Raw genomic sequence first — 6,645 nt, 5'->3', positions numbered from 1 at the left:
CACACACACACACACACACACACACACACACACACACACACACACACCATAGGCCAAACTCCCTTAATAAAGGCAAAAAAAGTTGATATAAACAAAAGACATTTTATACAAAATGAAGGGAATAGCTAAAGAAAATAACACCTCAGAATATAGCAACAGAAACATACTTAGGTTTCTTATCCTAATAAATTCTGTGAAAATATCTAAGATCTGTACATGGCCCTCAGATTCCCTGCTCTTGAAATGCATTTATTTTGCCGGGTGCGGTGGCTCATGCCTGTAATCCCAGCACTTTGGAAGGCTGAGGCAGGCGGATCATGAAGTCAGGAGTTTGAGATCAGCCTGGCTAACATAGTGAAACCCTGTCTCTACTAAAAATACAAAAATTAACCTGGCATGGTGGCATGTGCCTGTAGTCCTAGCTATCAGGAGGCTGAGGCAGGAGAACTGCTTGAACCCAGGAGGTGGAGGTTGTGGTGAGGCGAGATTGGGCCACTGCATTCCAGCCTGGGCAACAGAGTGAGACTCCGTCTCAAAAAAAAAAAAAAAAAAGAAATGCATTCATGTCAACTCTTTAAGGCCCAGCTTTGCAGGCATCTGGGCTTTTTGTGATCCCGGCTCCTGTTCGTGCCTCTCAGCGATGTGGCCACTGGGTGTAATACTGCTTCCTAGGCCAGGGAACCTGGCCCAACAGATATATCTCATTCCATGTAACATCAAAGTCCAGCTCCACTAAAACTCAACCTTCTAGAACTTCTAGAAGCCTTTCATTCTCATCTAGTACAGTTAGTATAAGAGTATATCTAGTCCACAGCTGAGCTGTGAGCTGTATGTGTCCATACAGATAGATATCTTTAAGCCAGTGGTCCCCAACCTTTTTGGCACTAGGCACTGGTTTATTGGAAGACAATTTTTCCATGGACAGTGAGGGTAGGGGTGAGGGTGCAGGAGTGTATTAGTCCATTTTCACACTGCTATAAAGAACTACCTGAACCTGGGTAATTTATGAAGAAAAGAGGTTTAATTGACTCAGAGTTCCACACACTTAACAGGAAGCACGATTGGAAGGCCTTGAGAAACTTACAATAACGGCAGATGGTGAAGGCTAAGCAAAGCATGTCTTAGAGGGCAGCAGGAGGGAGCGAGACAGCAAGTGGGGAAGTGCCCCACACTTTAAAACCATCAGATTCCCGCCAGGCGTGGTGGCTCACACCTGTAATCCCAGCACTTTGGGAGGCCAAGGAGGGCAGATCACAAGGTCAGGAGTTTGAGACCAGCCTGGCCAACATGGCGAAACCCCTCCTCTATTAAAAATACAAAAATTAGTCGGGCATGCTATCTAATGCTGCAGCTGATCTGACAGGAGGTAGAGCTCAGGCAGTAACGCTCGCTTGCTGCTATATGGGCCGGTTCCTAACAGGCCACAGACCCCTACCAGTCCACGGCCTGGGGATTGGAGACCCTTGCTTTAAGCCCTCGCCACTCAGGTCTCTGGTTCCACCCACTTCAGAATCGTTCTATGATGATTCACTCACATGAGGTCCCTACACACAAGGAAGGAAAGGTCTTGTAAAAATCTGCCTGCTTTGCAAGCAGGTGAAAGCTTGAGATACTTTCAGGCTATTCTCTCAATTGGGTGTTTAAGATTTAAAAAATAATTGTACGAATTTGACCTCGATATATTATTTTTAGAAAACAATTGCATTCATCTCCAACTCAACATGAAACTGTTTTACTCATCCGTAAAGCCCACATTGATGAATAAGTAATTTAAACTCATTTGGTTAAAATAATTACTGTTTGCAATATTCTAGGGGGTAGTTCAAATTGGACTAGGCTGATGTGAAAGTGATTTGTGTGTAGTCTTTTCTAAGGTAAGAGTCTAGACCAGGTGTGGTCTCAGTTTTGTGATTTTTGTTCTAAAGGCTAACATTGTAAGTCTTTGAGCTTCTGTTACAGGAGACCCTCAGAAATTTCCCAATGGGGCCTGAGACCTCCTAACACCAAGAAATGACTTTTTCCTTCTTGTGGGAGGCATGTAAGATGAACAGACGTGTAATTATATATTTATTTTACAAATACTTTTATAGTTGCTTACTATGTGCTTAATATTATAGATAGTAATTCATGTAAGCTTTTCTTTCTTTTCTTTTCTTTTTTTTTTTTTTTGAGACAGAGTCTCACTCTGTTGCCGAGGCTGGAGTACAGTGGCACTGTATCAGCTCACTGCAACCTCCGTCTCCTGGGTTCAAGCAATTCTCCTGCCTCAGCCTCCCCAGTAGCTGGGATTACAGGCGCCTATCACCACGCCCGGCTAATTTTTTTATATTTTTAGTGGAGACAGGGTTTCACCATGTTGGCCAGTCTGGTCTCGAACTCCTGACCTCGGTGATCCACCTGCCTCGGCCTCCCTGTAGTGCTGGGATTACAGGCGTGAGCCACCGTGCCTGGGCCCCCCCGCCCTTTTTTTTTGTTTGTTTTTTGAGACAAGGTCTCATCTTGTTGCTCAAGCTGGAGTGCAATGGTACAAACATGGCTCACCATAGTCTCAACCTCCCAGGCTCAAGCAATTCTCCTGCCTCAGCCTTTCAACTAGCTGGAACTACAGGCATGTGCCACCATGCCTGGCTAATTTTTGTATTTTTTGTAGGGATGGCGTTTCATCATATTGTCTTGGCTGGTCTTGAACTCCTGGGCTCAAACAATCCTCCCACCTTGGCCTCCCAAAGTGCTGAGATTATAGGAGTAAGCCACCGCACCCAGCCCATGTAAGCCTTCTAATAGCCCTCTGATGTGGGGACCATCCTCATTCCCATATAGCTGAGGCACAGATAGGGGAGTTGAAGCACAGAGGGGTTGAGTGTCATGCCTAAACCCTCCCGGCTAGTAAGCACCAGAGCCAGGATTTGAACCCAGACAGTTGGGCTTCAGAGTCTGTGTTTATTTATTTTTTAGATGGAGTTTCACTCTTGTTGCCCAGGCTGGAGTGCAATGATACAATCTTGGCTCACTGCAACCTCTACCTCCCAGGTTCAAGCTATTCTCCTGCCTCAGCCTCCCTAGTAGCTGGTATTACAGGCATGTGCCACCATGCCTGGCTAATTTTGCATTTTTAGTAGAGATGGGGTTTCTCCATATTGGTCAGGCTGGTCTTGAACTCCTGACCTCGGTGATCTGCTCGCCTCGGCCTCCCAAAGTGCTGGGATTACAGGCATGAGCAATCATGCCCAGCCCAGAGTCTGTGTTTTTTAAACGTCATGCTATGGTGCTTATCTATTGTGATTAAGCAGGAAACTCCAAGGTCCAAACACTCTCCCCAGAAGATGGGCTGATAGTTGCAATATAGGAAGAGAACACTGTCTACACATTCCTGTTAAAGTAGCTCTTTGTTTAGAAATCATACATGCTTTCCATTTTAGAATAGAAATATACACGTACTCATGTCCCAGTGTGGTATGGGATGCCACTGTGGGCTGACAATTTCTGCTCTGAGGAAAGTAATAAATGGAAGCAAATCATCTCCCTTCCTCACTGACAGAGACCCCACCACAGGTGTGAGGTGCCCCCTTTGTCCTTCACCCCCAGTTCTGGTGAGCTGCCCAGTTTTGGGACCATAGACCATTCAGATAATGGAATAATCCCACTCTCAGACAGAGGATAGGAACGGTGTGGATATTGCTTGAGGCTGAATTTAATAGGAAATCAAGGGACAGTAAAATTATTTTGGTCAGTCTTCGTCCTAAAGTTCTGAAATGTCTACCCTGTTATCACAAATGGGAATGAAAGTAACATCTGGGCCAGAGTGGGAAGCCCTGAATTTTGCCAATCATTAAGCCTCCCTCAGTTATAGTCAGCACGTATTTTGAAACCTAGAAGGAAAATCTTTTACAGTGATGTACACCCATGTTGTAGGGTCTCTATGCAATATATACACGACTCTATTTTAAGCATATAGAAACCTCACGGTGGGGCGTGGTGGCTCATGCCTGTAATCCCAGCACTTTGGGAGGCCGAGACGGGCGGATCACGAGGTCAGTAGATCAAGACCATCCTGGCTAACACAGTGAAACCCCGTCTCTACTAAAAAATACGAAAAATTAGCCTGGCGAGGTGGCGGGCGCCTGTAGTCCCAGCTACTCGGGAGGCTGAGGCAGGAGAATGGCGTGAACCCGGAAGGCGGAGCTTGCAGTGAGCTGAGATCCGGCCACTGCACTCCAGCCTGGGTGACAGAATGAGACTCCGTCTCAAAAAAAAAAAAAAAAAGAAACCTCACATAGTTTTTGTCCTCACATCACATCTTGCTATAGAAATAACATGCATGTGTTGAGTATGATTCTCGATAATGCCTTTGTTATTACGTTTTTTTCTGTGGCTACACAATTATCTTCGTTTGCTCTCCTTACCATTGTTTGGAAGAGAGAGCTTAGGGCAGAGGAATTGTTTTTTTCTAGAAAGTTTGAAGTGGGGTTTTAAATGGCATTTGATGAAAGTAGAAGAAATTGAGTTGAGAAAATTTTTTGCTTGGCTACCACATTAAAACAGGATAAGGCTCATGGCGAGGGATGTCCTGTTCATGTTATTTCTACTACGTTGCCAACCACCCAAATCATCCCATAAGCAATAAGACTTGTGTTCCCATGGCTTCAGCAAAGATGGTTTGAGAAGCACTCCTGGGTGCCTATGACCCACACTCCAAGTTTCTTGCTAGGAGATATGCTCAGAAGGGGCTTCCTATTAGGGGAAGAGGGTAATGCTGGCCCCTTTTGAGGGCAGCTAGAAAAAAGGAAAGATTTTTCTGAATACTCGTGGCTGAGAAATGGAGCTGGGGGTTAAATTCTCCACATTGTAGAATGACACTTGGCCTTCTTCTAAAGTCCTGAGTCTGTCTTTTAAGAAGATGTTGGCTGGGCGCGATGGCTCACACCTGTAATCCCAGCACTTTGGGAGGCCGAGGCAGGCAGATCACGAGGTCAGGAGACCGAGACCATCCTGGCTAACACGGTGAAACCCCATCTCTACTTAAAATACAAAAAATTAGCCAAGCGTGGTGGTGGGCGCCTGTAGTCCCAGCTACTTGGGAGGTTGAGGCAGGAGAATGGCGTGAACCCGGGAGGCGGAGCTTGCACTGAGCCAAGATTGTGCCACTGCACTCCAGCCTGGGCGACAGGGCGAGACTTTGTCTCAAAAAAAAAAAAAAAAAAGATGTCAGTGCAGGGGTAGGTAAGAGCCTGGTATTGACTTTGGCAGAGAGCCCAATAACTGAGGTGCCTTCCTTGGGTTTTAGTTTAAACCACTCTTTTCTACTCACGCATTCTTTGACCACGCTGAGCCTCCACCAGCCACCAAATCCACCTGCACATCTCAGTCGTGTCTACCTGATGAGAATCCCACAGTCCCCAGCACACTGAAGTAGGAGAAGCTCTGTGGGCTGGAAGGCACAGACAGCTCCATGCCTGTGTTCATTACACTCAGATTACCTTCTGCTTCTTGGAGGTAAGCACTGGTAGTTTCTGGGTCCAGGACCACATGGTCTGGGGAGAAAAGACGAGAGAGAGCATTCAAGGGCAGCTGAGGGCAGGGATGAGATCAGTTTAATAAAGTGGCTTTGAGTCAGTGGAAGGTTGTGGCTGGATGGATGCCCCTCTCCAAATCTCCCAGGGAGCTAGGCCCTCGCCCAGGTCGGGGAGTCCACTGGTTGTCAGAGGACTGCTTCTCCGTGAAGGCTTTACTTTTCTTCTCTCAAGACAGGAAAAACCAACCCATATGTGGCTTAGCTGCCTAGTAACCCTAGAACCACCTGCTGGACCTGGCAGCCTCAGGGCTGGGCCTAGGGTGGGGCAAGCCAGGCGTTTAGGGTATAACGTTTAAGGCAGTGCTCTCTCTTGGGGTCGCACAATTGCCCCCTTCTCAGAGGTCTGGCCCTCTGCAGGAGCAGGGCCTCTTCCCCAGTGCTAGCCTGAGAGTAGTCAGGAGTCCACCTTCTTTAGACTTAAGCTTTACTGCCATCCTGAGGGTGCCAGCCAACCTCAGGACAGCTAGGCCAGACTCACCAGTGGCTTCTCCCCCTCCCTCTCCATCACGAATGTCAATAACCTCACTGAATGCTTTCCTTAAGTGTTTTGTGAAACTTCAGGACTATGAGGAATATGAGAAGGAGACTCACCTGACACCCTCTCTGCATATTCAGGGCAGCAGTTTGCTATTGAACCTGCCTCTCAATCTCCAGGGTGTGCCAGACATTTTATCCTAACTCCCTACCATAAGTAACCTGGCCTGGTGCTCATTTAGACAGCCTCACCAGGCTTGTTACTCTGAACAGTTTACCTCCCATTTCCTCCAGGACACTCAGCAGGTTCTCTAGGGAGAGAAAAAGGAAAATGCTTTGAGCTCCCAACCAACAGGTGCTTTCCACAAGCAGCTCCCCCTAGAGCTAAAAGTAAAAGCCAGGGCTACTTCCCAGCTACAGGTAGAAGCCTGGCCTCCCTCCCCCTGTTCCTAGATCAACGGAGACAACCCCAAAGGAAAACAGGAATTTTCATTACCTTTTATCTCCTGTACGATTTGACTGAGTTGTTTACGCCTTGGAGAAAGTGTGGATTCTCTTGCCTTGTTCGGTTAACTTGGAGACTAATGGTTTAGCTTTCA

This window comes from Piliocolobus tephrosceles, chromosome 6 (genome assembly GCF_002776525.5).
Source record: "Piliocolobus tephrosceles isolate RC106 chromosome 6, ASM277652v3, whole genome shotgun sequence".
Lineage (NCBI taxonomy): Eukaryota > Metazoa > Chordata > Mammalia > Primates > Cercopithecidae > Piliocolobus > Piliocolobus tephrosceles.
The sequence above is the reverse complement of the archived record's forward strand: the minus strand, read 5'-3'. Positions refer to the sequence as shown.